Source organism: Mustela nivalis, assembly GCF_964662115.1.
Source record: "Mustela nivalis genome assembly, chromosome: 13".
In the NCBI taxonomy this organism is placed as follows: Eukaryota; Metazoa; Chordata; class Mammalia; order Carnivora; family Mustelidae; genus Mustela; species Mustela nivalis.
The window spans coordinates 70,717,229-70,733,640 of NC_139032.1; the positions used below are offsets into that span (position 1 = coordinate 70,717,229).

The window sequence follows — 16,412 nt, forward strand, 5'->3', positions numbered from 1 at the left end:
TGAAAATTGGGGATGTGACTGCTGGATAAGAACAAAACGTTTTAAAAAGAAACAAACCCCCAAACCACTTTTGTCTCGACACTGCATACATGTATACGTCCCAGTATACATACTTTTTTAAAAATTTAATTATTTTGGGGGGCACCCGGGTGGCTCAGTCAGTTAAGCATCCACCTTCAGCTCAGGTCACAATCCCAGAGTCCTGGGTTCGAGGTCCTGAATCGGGCTCCCTGCTCAGCGGGAGAGTCTGTTTCTCCCTCTGCTTCTGCTTGCTCTCTCTCTCACTGTCTCTCTCTCTGTCTCACTTTCTCGCTGACTCTAATAAATAAAATCTTTTAAGGAAATTTAATTATTTTTATTATAATAAAGACTCATCATTAAATCTAATCACTCATTATGAAAACGAAACAAAACACCAAAAAACAACTTCACAGGATGAATAGCGAACCAACATCTTATTATAAAAACTTGTAAACAGAGGGAAGAGATGAGGCCCTGATCTGGCCGTTAGCTGCAGCACTGGGTCATCAAAGAGCAATTGATGGGACATTCAAACATCAAATCCAAACGGATCAAAGACCTAAACGCAAGAGCTAAAACTATAAAATTCTCAAAACAGAGGCACACATCTTCATGACCTTGGATTAAGCAATGACTTCTTAGATACAACATCAAAAGCACAAGCAACAAAAAATCCCAACAAAAACAGAGGTGCCTGGCTGGCCAAGTCACCAGAGCATGCGACTCTTGATCTCGGGGTCATGAATCCGAGCCCCATGCTGGGTGTGGGACAGAGACACACAACTCTATGAATAGATATAAGCCACCGAATTATACACCTCAGATAGGTGAGTTATGGTATGCCCACCTCAATAAAGGTATTAAAAATAGCAGAGAGGCAGAATTTCTCTTACAGGAGTACGCCAACAACGAAATGAAGAAGGAATAACAACTGCACTATCACAGTTTTGTGACTTCTAACGAATGGTAGGTGCTAAGCCTCAGCGGCTACTGACATCACAACAGAAGACAACTAGTCATCGCGTACCCCTGATGAAGAACACCCTCCCCCAAAATGGTTGCTCCTCACCTTTGTCTCTCTGCAGGCAAACAACAACAACAACAAACCAAGCCTGGGCTGATTCAACCACTAGATCCAACAGCCAACTGCAGGAAATGCAGAGGAATGTTCTGAACTCCATGGGGCTGCAACCAGCAAGATCCAACCTGTGGGAAATTCTAGAAATTCCTCGGGACAAACCACGCAGCTTCTTCAACCAACAGAAGAGATGGAGGGGCACCGTGAGGTTAAAAAAGATTTAAAAGACACCTTTAAAAAAATGCAAAACGAAACTGCAATGTGTAGGGACACACACTTGGGTGGTAAGACTTGAAGACAGAATCAAGAAGTGGTTACAATGGAGTCAGGGGAGTTGTTGCTTTCAGGGGCCCAGAGGGGATGTGCTGGGGAAAGAGCCCACGGCAGACTTCCCGCTGGCTGACAGGGTCCCAGCTCCTGACGTGGGTATTGGTACAAGGGTGTCTGCCTTCCCGTAGCTTGTGAAACTATACCTTTGTTTTATTTGTACATCTGCATTTCTGCATTTCTGTTATATAAAACAGCACTCAAAAAAAGCAAAAAAAAAAACCCCCAAAACAAAAAAACAACCCAACTCAAAATTATAGCACTGGATTACAACCTTCGGACTCCTTCCTTCCTGGAAACACTCCTTATGGGCAACAATTCAACAGGAGCAGAAGGATCCACGCCCAGGGATGTTCTCTGTACCATTATCTACTGGAGCAGGAAGGGTGGGGGTGGGGCAGGAAGAAGAAACAACCGGAACTCCAACCACAGGGACACAGAGCTGGGCCCTTCAACACTTGGGAATACTCCTGGGCTGTCAGGATAATTCTAAAGATGAGACAGGAATCAGGAAAATTCTTATGTTGATATTAAGTAAACAGGCCACAAAGGAACAAGAAGTTCTGTGTGATTCCAACTACGTAAAAATCTGCCTATGCTATAGGGACAGCTTGATAAAAATGGCCTGCAAAACCTCAAAGAGCTATGTTGGGATGAAGAAACTACGGATGATTTTCTTCCCAAATGTTCTTTAACACTGATCTTTTGGTAGTTCTTAGACAACAAATAACATTAAAAAACAAAAAACAAAAAACAAAAAACCACCACTCTGGCACTCTTCCTCCAGATGTATTCTCCCCTTATTATCCGGTACTACTGGTCTACCCAACAACACCTATTACCATGGCACCAGTGCCTCATTAGTGGGTTTCCTAGTGGGACAGAACTAGTCAGCACCAGCTTTAGCAGCAGGATGTGGCAGACAGAACTGGGCTGGCAGGAAGCAAGAGATCTATGCTCTAGTCCCAGATGCATTAACTGTGACCTTAAGCGATTCACAATTTCCCCAAATCCATATGTCCATCCTGGACGTCTCCCTCAGCGACAAATCAGGCACAGCGCCCTGAATGGACAGGGTTGCTCGAACTCAGCTGACCCCAAATCCCGCCCACCCCCACCTAGGTCTCCCTATTTTGGTTCCGGGCTTACCATCCAGGTACATCATTCTAACGTGCACAGAGGAGGAACTGAAAGCACACAGATCCACACATGGAAAACAAGGGCAGCTGGCCCAAGCTTCTCTCTAGGTCATTCCAAATCTTAGGTTTCTGATATCTTTCTAAAATGGCTCTGATCTAGAAGGAGCTCAAGGGGGAGGTCGAGGAAAGGACCCTTCCAGAGTCCACTGGTCCCGCTGCCATACCAGCCCGGCTGCAGTCCCGGCAGATCCTGGCTCAGCTGGACCCGGAGGTGCCAGACACAGCAGGGCCTGGTGGACGGGAAGCACCATGTTTACTGACTCACCTCTAAACACCTTCCCCCACTCACCTCCCCCTGCCCCTTAGGCTCTTCGGTCTCCTCCTCTGGAAGAGAGAATTCCCAGTGGCCCTTTCCAGCTCTAAAAAGAATCTGGTGAGATTATGAAGGCTGGGAGAGAGGGGGCCTCAAAACAGAGGTCCCAGGGAGTGAAAGGTCAGACAAAGCCAGGAGGGTCCAGGGCACACCCCCTGAACGCACCGCCACCTCTCGCTCCTCCCAGCCCACAGAGTGTCTACTCAAAAACTGAGAAGGCTCCAGGTAACTCCCCTGTCCTGCCAGCCCGGACACGCCCCCTGGGGCAGCCCCCAGAAGCCCACAGACTGTCATCTCAGGCTTCGCCCAAACAGCCCCTCTTCACTACCCACCCCTCCCCCTACCCAGCGTGGTAAGTGCCCCTCCTGTGTTCCCATAAGCAAGCGCGTGTCCCTATTACACAGGCACTTATCACCCTACACCGCAGTCGCCTTTGTTCCTGTCTTACTCCGACCTGAGGCTGAGGGCAGGGACCAACTGTGTTCATCTCCCCTTCCCTCCAATCCCAAAGCACGTCCCCGGCCGGCACACGGCAGGTGCCCCATAGACATGTTTGCTGCCTGGCTGGCGCGCCGGCTCTGCTGGTTGGGGGGCGGGGGGCATGGGGTCTGGCACTGAGAGCACATCTTCTGGATGGACCACGCTAAAGTGCGGATAGCAGACGGATACTTCACCAGCGGCAGGCCTAAATGAGGATGCCCTCGTTAAAATCTTTTCACATTAAGTCTTCCAGGAACAAGTGCCTAGGGAACCGTGCTGCACTTCCAAGGCCATTTACCTAAATACGATTTTGTGGCTGCTACGTGAAGTGCTGTCTAGTGGTTACAGTGAGAGACCCATTAACGTGACAAGACTGGAGGCCGCTCCTTGTTGCCTCCCTGCCTTGACGTCTCCTCAGCTGTGATGAATCCACTCATTCATTCAACAGATATTGTCCTCATGGAGTACCAGCCACTATTCCGGGGCTTGGGGTACACTGGGGTCACCGAGTCTGGAAGACCCAAGAGCTACGGGAAGCCGTCAATGAATAAGTCATCCTTGGGGAGCAACAGCACCCAAAATGGCATGACCCCTGAGCCACAGTAGCAGGACCTCTCATCCCCCGGCCTTCTGAAGCTGACTGTACTGAGCGTAAAACCCTAACTCAATCCGGATCACTCTTCTGGAATTCAGCGACGCTTCTACCTCAAGACGCATACGGCAGGCTGTCTCCGAACACGGCAGGGCAGAAGCTCTGCCCTTGGGTTCTGGCTTCCCTCCTCCCGCCTCAACACATCACTTCGCACAAGGACCCGCAACAGTGGTTCTGAGTCAGTATGTCTCTCTGAGCAACAACTTCGGATCAGAAAGAAGCTTTAAAAAAAAAAAAAAAATCACCAAGTTCATTAACACCCTGTGCAAATCAAGAGTACAAAGGTACCAGCTGAAGGCCGGGCAGGGCAGCCAGCCAGCAGGGAACGGTACGGACACCCTGCTCTCTCTATCAGCTGGTCAGGGCTTCCAGGGCCGTGTATTTATGGGTTCCCGGCCATCCTCCTGGTAAGGAGAACTCCTGGACAGCTGATGTCTTAACTGTCTCCCCCAGTAAAGGAACCATCCTGACCCTCTTAGATAAGAGGCAACTAGCAGTGTCTCACCGCAGACTGACCTGCGCAGTGTAACAGGCCAACTGTGGTCCTGAACAAGGACAGAAGCCAATGCATCTGAACCCCACGCCGGGCACCCCCAGGTCAGAAAGGAGGAGAGACGCTGTGGGCCGGGTAACTGGATATGCTCTGGCTGGGAACTAACATGGATAAGCAGGATATCCGGGCAGTGCAAGAGTTAGGAGCCGTGTCCTTGCAGGCACACGAGGCTCTCTGTCCATCCGCTCCACCTCCGCCAGACGGCACGGCCCTCTGCACCCACCCTCAGAAAGGCTCTCTCTCCCCTTCCCCCATCACGGCTCAGTGACATCTACTTGTACCCGCACCACAGCGAGCGCCCCTGCTAAAACCCATCTTCCCCGTGTTCACCAGAATGGAGTTCACACAACACAACCCTCACCTCAGTCCCTCTTCTGCACAAAATCCGTGTATCCGAGGATGGATGGCAGGCTCCCCCGCCCAACACTTGTCTTATCTCCCCAGGCCCCACATGTACCCTGGGCTCCAGTCAAATATACTCTCCGACGACAACACCCACCCAACATACGCAGCAGGTCCCCCCGAACGGCGTTGCCTGTGTCATCCCTTTGCCCAGGTGCCCACCTCCTACGTCCGTCCCTAGTCCCAACCCCGCTGGCAGCAAGCCAAGCCCCACAGCCACGATGAAGCGACAGTGGTCATTATGAAATGTCTCCCTGGCTCACCCCCGCTTCTCGACCATCTGATATTCTGAAGCTCAGCAAACACACGCTGATGAGGACAGATGAAGGGGACCCTCAGTCCTCACAACAGTCTCCAAACCCCTGGCTTTTTGGAAGCCCGATCTTCCCAGCCCATCGCCACTGGGAGTTCTCTACAACGAACTGGGATCGGGGTCTGCAGAACCCTGGACCTACCATCTTGCCTTCCAGACGCCCTGTCTGCTCCAAGGCACTGGTGTTCTGGAAGCCATACCACCCTGGGCTATGCCTTATACATACACAAATCAATCTCAAGTTTGGGATTTTTACATATGGGCTAAAAAATAACCCAAATAATTGTGGTGATCATTTCTAAACCTAAATGCAAGCTTTTACATTCATTCAGACACATGTCATCTTATTTAAATTGACCCATGACATATCCTGTTAAGGACATTATGAGTCCTGGGCTATTACCCCACGTATCAGATACTGATCTCTGTTTTACGACATGCGGGAACTGTAATGCAGGCAGGGGTGGGGAGTGAGGGCGGAGGGGTGGAGGTGGCAAGTGGGGATGCCTTCTTGAGCTGTACAGTACCAAAGGTGCCATCTGATGGTGGCCTCAACCCAGTTATTAACATACACAGTGTGACCCTGGTGGGGTCATGCCCTGAGACTCTTAGAAGCCAAACATGTTGGGTTAGAATCCAGTTGTACTACTTTTCTAGTAATTTGACCGTCATCTTAGGTAACCGCATGAGTCTCAGCTTCATCTGAAAAATGGGGTGCTCCCACCTATAAACCTTGCTGAGTCATTATATTAATAAGCAAAAGCAAGAGGGGCACCTGGCTGGCTCGGTTGGTAGAGTGTGCAACTCTTGATCTCAGGGTTGTGGGTTCAAGCCCCACATCGGGTGTGGAACTTACTGAAAAATAAATAAAGTAAAACGAAATAAAAAATAAGAAAACAAGAAAGCATATGAACACGTCCAGTAAACTGCTGTGCCCTATCCACACAAGGGAATTATTATTACCTTCCTTCAAACTTCGTTTCTCTCACTTGTCCACAGGAATGACATGATGTGCTTTTCGCCAAATACTTAACAAAAATCAAAGTTCAGGGAGTCCACGACAGCAGTTTAGTAATTCCCTTTGAAGAAAAGCAGAGACTAGTCCCAGTTTTGGGGATTTCTATAAACCCATGTTGGTCCCTGGAAATCAATCCCTTCCTTTCCAGGTTTGTAAAGGCCCTGAGTTTACGCAGCTCTCCGAAGTCCGCCTGGTCTCCGGTCGCTTGTAGCCAGCAGTTCCCAGAAGGCGCCTGCCTCAGGGCCTGTTGCAACTGTTTCTCCGAAGTGCTAATCTCATAATTAGTTACCAGCTCTAGGCCCCCCATCCAGACAACTTTATAATTTGATAATTTTCTATATTCTTAGTAGAACTAGCTATTTTACACAGACACACGGACGGACACACACACACACACACACACACACCCCAAGTATCTCTGTCCCCATTGCCATCAATATACTAAGTCATTAAGAACAAATAGAAACTGTTTACTCCAGGATATGTGAAATTACCAACTATCTGAATTTACCAAATAAATACCTGAAATTACAAAAAAAATTTATTACCTTGAATTTCCTTGTGAGAAATACCATCTCAGCCCTCAGCAAAACTTGGGGACTCGTAACATACCCACCATCTGTAGGATTTAAAGCCAGACTGTCCAGCTTATAAATTCCAACCCCTAATTGAAGACGGCTTCAGGTTTACCAGCGTTCCAAGACCCCATTTTTGCAGAGAGGAAAACTGAGCCTTAGAGAGGTTACATGACCAAGTTCATATTGCCTATAAGTGGTAGAACTAAAATCAGGATCCAGCCTTTCTGGTTTTTTTTAGGATAGAGTTCTTTCTACCTCACTCCATTGCTTCTCTATTCAACTCATGTGCTTCTGTGGCTCTGAGCACACAGAACATGTCCTGCAAACAGGAAATATTTCTTAAGGGGCACCTGGGTGGGTCCGTGGGTTACACGGCTGCCTTCAGCTCAGGTCATGTGTCAGGGTCCTGGGATCGAGCCCCATGTCAGACTCCGTACTCAGGAGTAGGGAGGTTCTCCCTTTCCCTCTGCTTCTCTCACTCACTCTCTTCTTTCAAATGAATAAAATCTTAAAAAAAAAAAATTTTTTTTTTTTCTTAAGCCCAATTCAACACACAAATACCGAGAGCCTACTTCAAGCATGGTCTGGGCTAAAAGGCCACGCAGTCCAACACAAACAGATCTCGTGGTGGGGAGGTAATTACTAATTTGTTTGGAGGGCAGGCAAGTTGTGGCAGAAGGGACAGCAGATGATTTGCTCACAAACTAACACAGAAGCCAAGACACTGTGCTGAGGGGACATCAACAGTCTGAGCAGCTCCTGGAAATTCAATTCTGGTAAAACAGAGCACAATGATATTAATTTCCTGACATGCCTGGCTAACAATCTCCTAGAAATCAGAGGAAGCAACAAAAACAACTGCGCTTAATTTCTAATCAACAGGGAAGTAAGAACGATCTCGGAAGAAAGTGACTGCTATTTTGGTGCATGACTCAGTGAACAGAGACCCTACCGACCACCTGCACTGAGAACCAGGGTCCTTTCCAGGATGGGAAAGGGGCTCTTAAATATGCTGCACGAGGACGGCGTGGGCAGATTTTAGGTCTCACCATTCCACTGCAGAATACCGCCATATTGGCTTCAAGTAATGGAGAGATCAATTTACAACACAGACTGTGTGGTGCATTATTGATTAACTATTGCTCAGCCACTGTTCCTGGTGGATAAATCCCGTCTTTGGGCCAAGCAACAGACATTCAACGCACTCATTTGTTCCCTTAATGCCACAGCCCTCAGAGGGCTGCTGCTGGAATGAAATGATCCCCCTGGCCATGATCCTATGAACCTTCTTTCAATCAGTGTGGAATAGCCAACATCTAGTGACCTCTGTCTCCCTATAGCTCCTTCCAAACATGCACAAGAGATTCAACAGTTAGTTTAAGGGATAGTTTTCCTTTTATTCCTTACAATGCTGAATGAAGTCCAAGACACCTAAAACTACTTGATGCTGGCTGTCTGAAAACTGGTTTCGACCCACACTTCCAATGTTACGCCCAGGTGGCTCAGCTGGTTGGGCGTCCAACTCTTGGTTTCGGCCCAGATCCTGATCACGTGGGTCTGAGCCTTGTGTTGGGCTCTGCACTCAGTAAGAAGTCTGCTTAAAGATTCTCTCCCTCTGGGGCGCCTGGGTGGTTCAGTGGGGAAAGCCTCTGCCTTCGACTCAGATCATGATCCCAGGGTCCTGGGATTAAGCCCCACACTGGGCTCTCTGCTCAGCAGGGAGCTTGCTTCCCCCTCTCTGTCTCTGCTCTCTACCTATTTGTGGTTTCTGTCTGTCAAATAAGTAAATAAAATCTTAAAAAAAAAAAAAAAGATTCTCTCCTTCTGCCCCTCCCTCTCACTCTCTTTCTCTCTCACACTCTCTCTTTCAAGTAAATAAAGTAAATCTTCAAATGTTATGCTTGAAACTATAGTAAGAAACATCAGAGAAAGCATGTGTTGAATACTCTTCAGTTTGGGGTGACATATCTAACAGGCCAATTGCAATATGCTATTCCTACCAACAGGGACATTAACAGAGCATCAGAGAGCCTCCCTAACACAAAGATTCACTGGACAAATTGCTCTTAAAAGTTCTAGGTTGGGGAGGCCTCTCCTTATCACCTTCCTTATTAGGCCAGGTGAGTCATGTAATCTGTCACTGTGCTCTCTGCCCAAATGAGTCCACTGAAATCTCTAGTGAATGGAAACAGCGGACAGGAGACTGCTTTGAATGACCTGAATGGGCAGGGGCTTTCCACCCCAGGGGCCTTTTTCTTTCATCAGAAGACAATCAAGTACACGGGGGACTCAAAATTTCACAGGTGGCAAGTACCTAAGGTGTTAAGTTTGTGTGTGTGTGTGTGTGTGTGTGTGTGTGTGCATGTGCATGCCCATGTGTTATAAAATTTTTGTTTATTTATTTAAAAGAGAGACGCACAGAGCTGGCGGGAGAGGCAGAGAGAGAGGGAGAGGGAGAATCTCAAGTAGACTCTGAGCTGACCATGGAGCTCCATTTCATGACTCTGAGCCAAAACCAAGAGTCGGATCCTCAACTGACGGAGCCACCCAGGCGCCCCAGTGTGTTTTATTTTTTAACTGTGGTGCTTACAAACATGGCAACAAGATCTTTTCTCTCTCTCTCTCTTTTTTAAGATCTTTGTTCTTTTCCCTTGCATCTGGAAGAATCTGGCATTGCCTCAGCCAAATAGAATACGGTGTGAGTAATGTTTTGTCATTTCCAAGGTGAGGTGCCCATTCTCTTGGGATGCTTCTCTACGGGTAAAGCCAGCCATCATGTAAAAAGCCCAACTGCCCTAAGACTGCCAGGCTGAAGAGGCCACAGGCAGGTATTCCCATTAACTGTCCCAGCGGGGTCCAACCACTGCAGACCTCCCTGCCAAAGCACCAAGGGAGCACAGTCATCTCTGGCCCTCCACACCAGCCCATCTTCCAAAGGAATACTCCTGGTGACCCTGGTCAATGCCAGGAGCAGCAGAACAATCTCCCAGCTGAGCCCCACTCACATCCTTGACCGAGAGGATCCTGGTTGTAGTTTTAAGTCACTGAGCCTAAGTGGAGGAGTTTGTTATCCAACAACAGATAACCAGAATGAAAACCATACACATACACAGATACAGCAGGTGTTCGTGGCATATGTATGTGTACATAAATCTTTGTGTAACTTTAAAAAACGTTTCTTTGGAAATCCCTACACTGTAATGCTAGCTTAGGGTATCACCTGCTTGGAGATAAGGAAGTAGAATAAACATACTCATTCTAGGAGGGGGGGAAAGGAATAAACAAACCAAAAAACTATTCTTGAAAGGCCACTAATTCTCCTAAGGAGAAATATTAAAATCAAGAGTTGGAATATTACTCTACGTTCACCGACTACTTATTAAGAACTCAATAAATTGCACCAGAAAGGGGTATCTGGGTGGCTCAGTTGGTTAAGTGATTGCCTGCAGTTCAGGTCACGATCCCAGGGTCCTGGGATCGAGCCCCGCATCAGGTTCCCTGCTCAGTGGGGAGCCTGCTTCTCCCTCTCCCTCTGCTGCTCTGCCTGCTTGTGCTCCCTCGCTCTCTCTGTCAAATAAATAAATAAATAAATAAAATCTTTAAACAAAAACAAAAATAAAATAAAACAAAATGAATAAAATACTCCAGGTAAACAGTTACTAAACGGGTACTGTGCACCTGAGAGTTGCATCTATACTATTCTCCGTACTTCGTGTGCTCGAACACTTCAAGCTCACAAACGGCAAAGGAGTTAGGGTTTGGAGTTTGTCAACACAGTCTGTCCTGAGCCCTGCCTTTGGGAATCCAAGCCAGTGGTTGGGAACAGTCTATGTCCTTTACGGGATGCAAAACGGGGAAAAAGATCCAAGCAGTGAACAACTGATTTTCTTCCACGACCCTAGAGCAAAATCCAAGAAATCCAAGACTTCTGTCGGGATGCAGCTCAGACCTACCTGTGGCTCTTAAGTCCCATTTCATCCCTGCCCCTGGTCCTTGGTGGAGCCCATAAAGGGGGTGTGCTACTGTACTCCGTGCCCAACTTCACCGACACCAATAACATTCTTTTACAGTGAGAAAATACGTGCAGCAACAAAAGCTAAATCTTTTAAGCGTGGGACAACAAAGTTAAACATTCTACCCTATCTCATTTCATGACATCAGTGATTTTTATTCCTTAGAATGTTTCTGAGGGATACAGGATTGATTTTTATCCTTGAACTTAAAAAAAAAAAAACAAAAACCCGCCATCAACTGTGACCAAGCAGATTAAAAACATTTGATACGGAACAGAACACGCTCCCTGGTGGGCATCCTTAGATAGCCACAGTGAGCAGGCCTTGGTAAGGAGCCCTACTCAACAGCCAAGTTCCCAAGGGGGAACACAGGAATGTTCTAGGAATCAGCGCGTTCAAGTCCCTCATTTTACAGGTGGGTGAAATGAGGCAGGTCACGCTGCCAGGCAGCCAGCGCAACATCAGGCGGAGAACGTGAACCTTCTGACCCGGGGACCGACAGAACTGTCAACGGTCTTTCCTTGGTCCATCTTGAGACAACCGTATTATGGATGTTATCGCAACAGGAAAAAGAACAGGCGAGCCTTGCGTCTCTGAAAGGTTAAGAACCAAATATGCAACACTGAAAAACCAGAAGCCTCAGTGTTAAAAACTCCTTAACTATAAAAAGTGCCTGGTTTAGGGAAATATTTTTGGCTTTTTTAAATGGTGGTTCAGGAAAAAAAAAAAAAAAAACCCATAGGAAAAAGGAAAAAGAAAATGAAACGAATTTGTGCCTGACTAAACAGTAACACGCAATTAAAATGATGGATGTCTTTGTGCCAGAGGTTGAGTTTGAAACAAGCTGCTGGAAGAAGGGCAGCCCTGAAAATGAATTGCCAAATTACTTTCTGCAGCCAGATTGCAGATTCCCCCGCCATGCAATTCGGAAAGCAAATAACCCCACATAAATAAATATGCCATGAATTCCCAGGGAAACCAGCCAAGAAACATGAAGAGAACTAACTTTGGGTGGAGGACTGCTCCTATCCAACCAGCGGTTTAGGAGCGCGACTCGATTTCCAAAAGAAGGCCACCTCACCCACAAAGCTTCCCTGAACGCCCCAGTCCTGTCACCACTGCTTCCCTTCTCTCTGCGGAACCCTCCAGGGGCTTCCAGATGTCACAGCCCACCCCGTGATGCAGTGGCTGAAGGCACCAGCTCTAGGGTCCGCATGCAGGGCGGCGGGGGGAGGAGGAGGGAAGAGGGAACCGCTCAGTCCCAGCTCTATTTCTCCACTCGGGCGGAGTTTAGGGCCAGGGAATTTCTTACCTGGTAAAAATGTTTAAGTTCCAAATGAAATGAAATGAAATGAAATGAAGAATTTAACAGGCCTTAGCCCCAGAGTGAGCCCGTCAGACAGCCCCCTTGATGGAGGTGGTCTCTTTCTCCCTAGCATGCCCGTTCACAGGACGCGAGCTCTATGGAGATCAAGTAAAAGGGGGGTGGGTCATGGGCTGAACGGTGTCCCTCCAAATTTCATACATTGAAGCCCTAGCCCCCCAGTGCCTCAGAATGGGGCTGTATTTGAAGACAAAGTCTTTTAAAGAGGTTCAAATGAGTTCATTAGGGTAGGCCCTACTCTGATCTGACTGGTATTCTCTTAGAGAAAGATGAGGTCACATGCAAGGACAATGGGAATGGCCATGCGAGGGGGGAGGCGGCAAGGAGCCAGCCAGCCACCAGCCCAGAAGAGACAGAGGCCTCCAGGGAGGCCAACTCTGCCAGCACCTTGATCTCGAACTTGCAGAACCAGAGAAAAGAAACATCTGTGCTTTAAGCCACTCCGTCTAAGGCATTTTGTTACCACAGCCTGAGCTGACAGGGGGAGGCCCACGGTTTCAGGTTGGAATCAGGTGTGAACCTGGGCTCCACCATTCGCAAGCAGCATAAGCCCAGCTAAGCCCCCTAGCCTTTTGGGGTCTTTTTCCTACTTGTACGATGGAGACGACACAAGCACCCGGGGATATGTGGAGAAGATGGAAACATGCAGTGGGCCCGGGCAGAGCCAGAGCTGTGCTCAGGACCGCAGACTCTCAGCCCCAGGAACCTCCCCCCACACAGCCTTCTGGGGACCCAGAGCCTTCGCTGGGGGGCCCCTGCTTGAGTCACAGCAGCCATGGAGCCCAACTTCCTCGGGTGCCACCCAGACCTGGTATTCTAAAATCACGGGCGGTAAACCCAACTAGGAAATTTGCCTACAGTTGAAAACTTTTAGTGATCACACCAACTGCTAAGGCACAGAATTTTTAGGCTTTTTACTTGGCTCTGTGTACGTGAACAAGTTTCAAAAAAAAGTTCATGAGTGGAAAAGCGCATAAGACTTTTAACCCTGTCTATGGTGAGCTTGGCAGTTAGAGACACAGAACTGTAACTGAGGCACAGCAACCACCCATGTGAGGCAAGGGCACACAAATCACATTTTTTTCTAGCTGGCCTTCGATTTTTCCTCTCTCTCCCTCTCTTTTTGGTGACTCAGTATTCTTACCAAAAAAAAAAAAAAAAAAAAAAAAAAAAAAAAATCCTGCAAGAAGAAAGCAGAGAATGACACATTCAAATGGAGGAAAGGAGGTGTGATGCTTACAGCCTGTAGGTTTGGATTTGTAAGGATGGCATTAACAAGATTATTTCCCTGAGGTATGTGGTTTGTGGTTAGTGTGAACTATTATAAGAATCTTGACTGTGGTGGTTCACCACCCAGAAAGTTAGCCTTTCATATCCATTAACTAAGAAAAAAATTTTCCAATCATCTATGGGCTTTTTTTAAAAAGATTTTATTTATTTATTTGACAGACAGAGCTCACAAGAAGGCAGAGAGAGAGGAAGGCAGAGAGAGAGGAGGAAGCAGGCTCCCCGAGAAGTGGAGAGCCCGATGCGGGGCTCGATCCCAGGACCCCGGGATCATGACCTGAGCTGAAGGCAGAGACTTTAACCCACTGAGCCACCCAGGCGCCCCTGGTTTGTTTTTTTTTTTAAGAGAGAGCAGGAGCACACACACTCGAGCAGGGGGAGGGGCAGAGGCAGAGGGAAGGGGAGAGAGAGAAGCTCAAGCAGATTCCCCACTGAGCGCGGACCTGAAGTGGGCTCGATCTCAGGACCCTGAGATAATGACCTGAGCTGAAATCAGGAGTCAGATGCTTAACCAACGGCACTATCCAGGTGCCCCACCAATCATATATGTATTTTTAAAAGCAACAACAGAATGCCAAGCAAGGTACAAACACTAACTAGTATTATTGTGCAACGTTACTTTAAAATAGAATACACAGGGTGCCTGGTTGGCTCAGTGGGTTAAGCCTCTGCCTTCGGCTCAGGTCATGATCTCAGGGTCCTGGGATTGAGTTCTGCATCAGGCTCTCTGCTCAGCAGGGAGTCTGCTTCCTTCTCTCTCTTCCTGCCTCTCTGCCTACTTGTGATCTCTCTCTCTGTCAAAATAAATAAAATCCTTTAAAAATTTAAAATAAAATAGAATACACAAATAGGAAATGATTGACAGACCTCGATACCTGGGTACAAACGAGTACCTTCTTTAACTGCTGTGCATTGGTCATAAGCCTATCCCAACTGTCCCCAGTTCAAGCAGAACTAATTCACCTGCAATGTCTTAACACACAAGATCCCAGCACCTCAGGACTTCAAATCTATGCCCAAAGGTATTCCTATAAGACTGACACTGAAGCAGGCATTGACACGCCCCTCCCCCACCACCACAACACTCATACCTTCTAGGAGACCAACAGAATGTGAATGGAGGAGGAAATTCTGTGTGGGTTTACTAAGGTACCACCCCCACACCAGCCGCCTTGACAGATTCCTGCTGGAGGTGCGCAGAACCAGGAATGGGAGTGGTGCACCCACGGGGCCAGGCCGGCCCACGACTGAAGCAGGCCATGATGAATGGTGGGGGGGCTGGGAGCACAGGCAGTCACAACACAGATCTGGCCAACTGCCACTCTGGGAATCCAGATCTTCATCTTTTTTTTTTTTTTTTAATCTACAAATTTGAATTTTATCATGTGAGAAGTGGTGATTTTGTAAAGCCTTGCCTTAACCTCTAGGTTTGTTTTTTTTTTTAAAGATTTGATTTATTTATTTGACAGAAAGAGAGAGAGAGGAGAGATCACAAGTAGGCAGAGAGGCAGGCAGAGAGAAAGGGGGGGAAGCAGGCTCCCTGCTGAGCAGAAAGCCGGGTGAGAGGCTGGATCTCAGGACCCTGGGATCATGACCTGAGCCAAAGACAGAAGCTTAACCCACGGAGCCACCCAGACGCCCTCCTCTAGTTTACTTTTTAATGAAAGGGTGACATACACAAGCAAAGTAGGAAATTACTGGACTCCCAGAAGCCACCGCATGCCTCTTTCCCATTTTTACCCCTTTCTTCTATCCTACAGGTACCACAGAGTTGTTCTGCCTGCTTCGAAGTTCATATAAACGGAATCACACAGCACGTACTAGCTTACAGCTGCCTAGGAATGTGGGGACACTGTCCTCCAATTCACAGACCTTGTATCTCTGAACAAAGGCACGCAGGTGGCACTTTACCACCCTAAGCTAAAGAGAAATGAAACTCAAGTCAATTAACAGCAGAGAATGACTTGGAATCACGGTGGCCCCAAGGAGCCAGAGAGTCCAAGATAAGAGGAAACCGTCCTGGGTGGAGTGGGATGGTCAAAGTCCCACAAAAGGGGAGGGTCAGTTCCCGGATCAAAGGAATAACAAAAGGACAGGGACAAAAAAAAATAGGGGTGGTGGCAGGTGCCAGTGGGAGAAAGCCAGAGTTCAAGATTCATGGCCACCAGCAAGACAGAAAGCAAGGAAACTGGAGAGAGCAGCATAGCCAGGCCTGGCTGGGACCAACCCCAGTGCCCAGAGAGCACGCATGTCCCGCAGGAGACCAGACTTCTCTAGAAGGAGGATTCACTGGATTCCTGAAAGGAGGAATCAATAAAGAAAACCTGGTCCCCTCTTTCTTTAGAAAACCTGTTAATATGGACAATTTCAAACAAACGCAAAACAGGACAGCATATTAAACACCTGCCACTCAGCTTTAACAATTACCAACATTCTGCATCCTCTTTATATATTACTCCACTAATTTTTTTTAATCTTTTAAATTTTTAATCTTTTTCGGCTGGTGGTAATAAATTTCCTTAACATATCTGCACAGTTTCACTTTGACGGGTGGAAACATCTGTGTAACCCCCCCACCCTGGTACCATTCAGCCCGTTCCTGTTGCCCCATAAAGTTCCCGGGCAAACCCAGCGGCCCCCAGAAGCAACGGCTCTTCTGATTTAGTTTCTCCACAGACTAGCTTTGCCAGCTCTAGAACAGCATATATGTGGAATCATATGAGGGGAGGGGGAGTACTCTTTTGTGGAAGGTTTATTTCACTTAGCATAATGCATGGGAATACAAAAAGAGGAG

At 47.7% G+C, this 16,412-nt stretch overlaps 1 protein-coding gene across 7 annotated transcripts in view; it reads right to left on the minus strand.

Annotated features, from left to right (window-relative positions):
- Nucleotides 1-16,412, minus strand: part of EPB41L4B (erythrocyte membrane protein band 4.1 like 4B) — a gene marked incomplete at its 5' end in the record, with an annotated part of 126,302 nt that overhangs the window by 90,710 nt on the left and 19,180 nt on the right. The window lies entirely within an intron of this gene.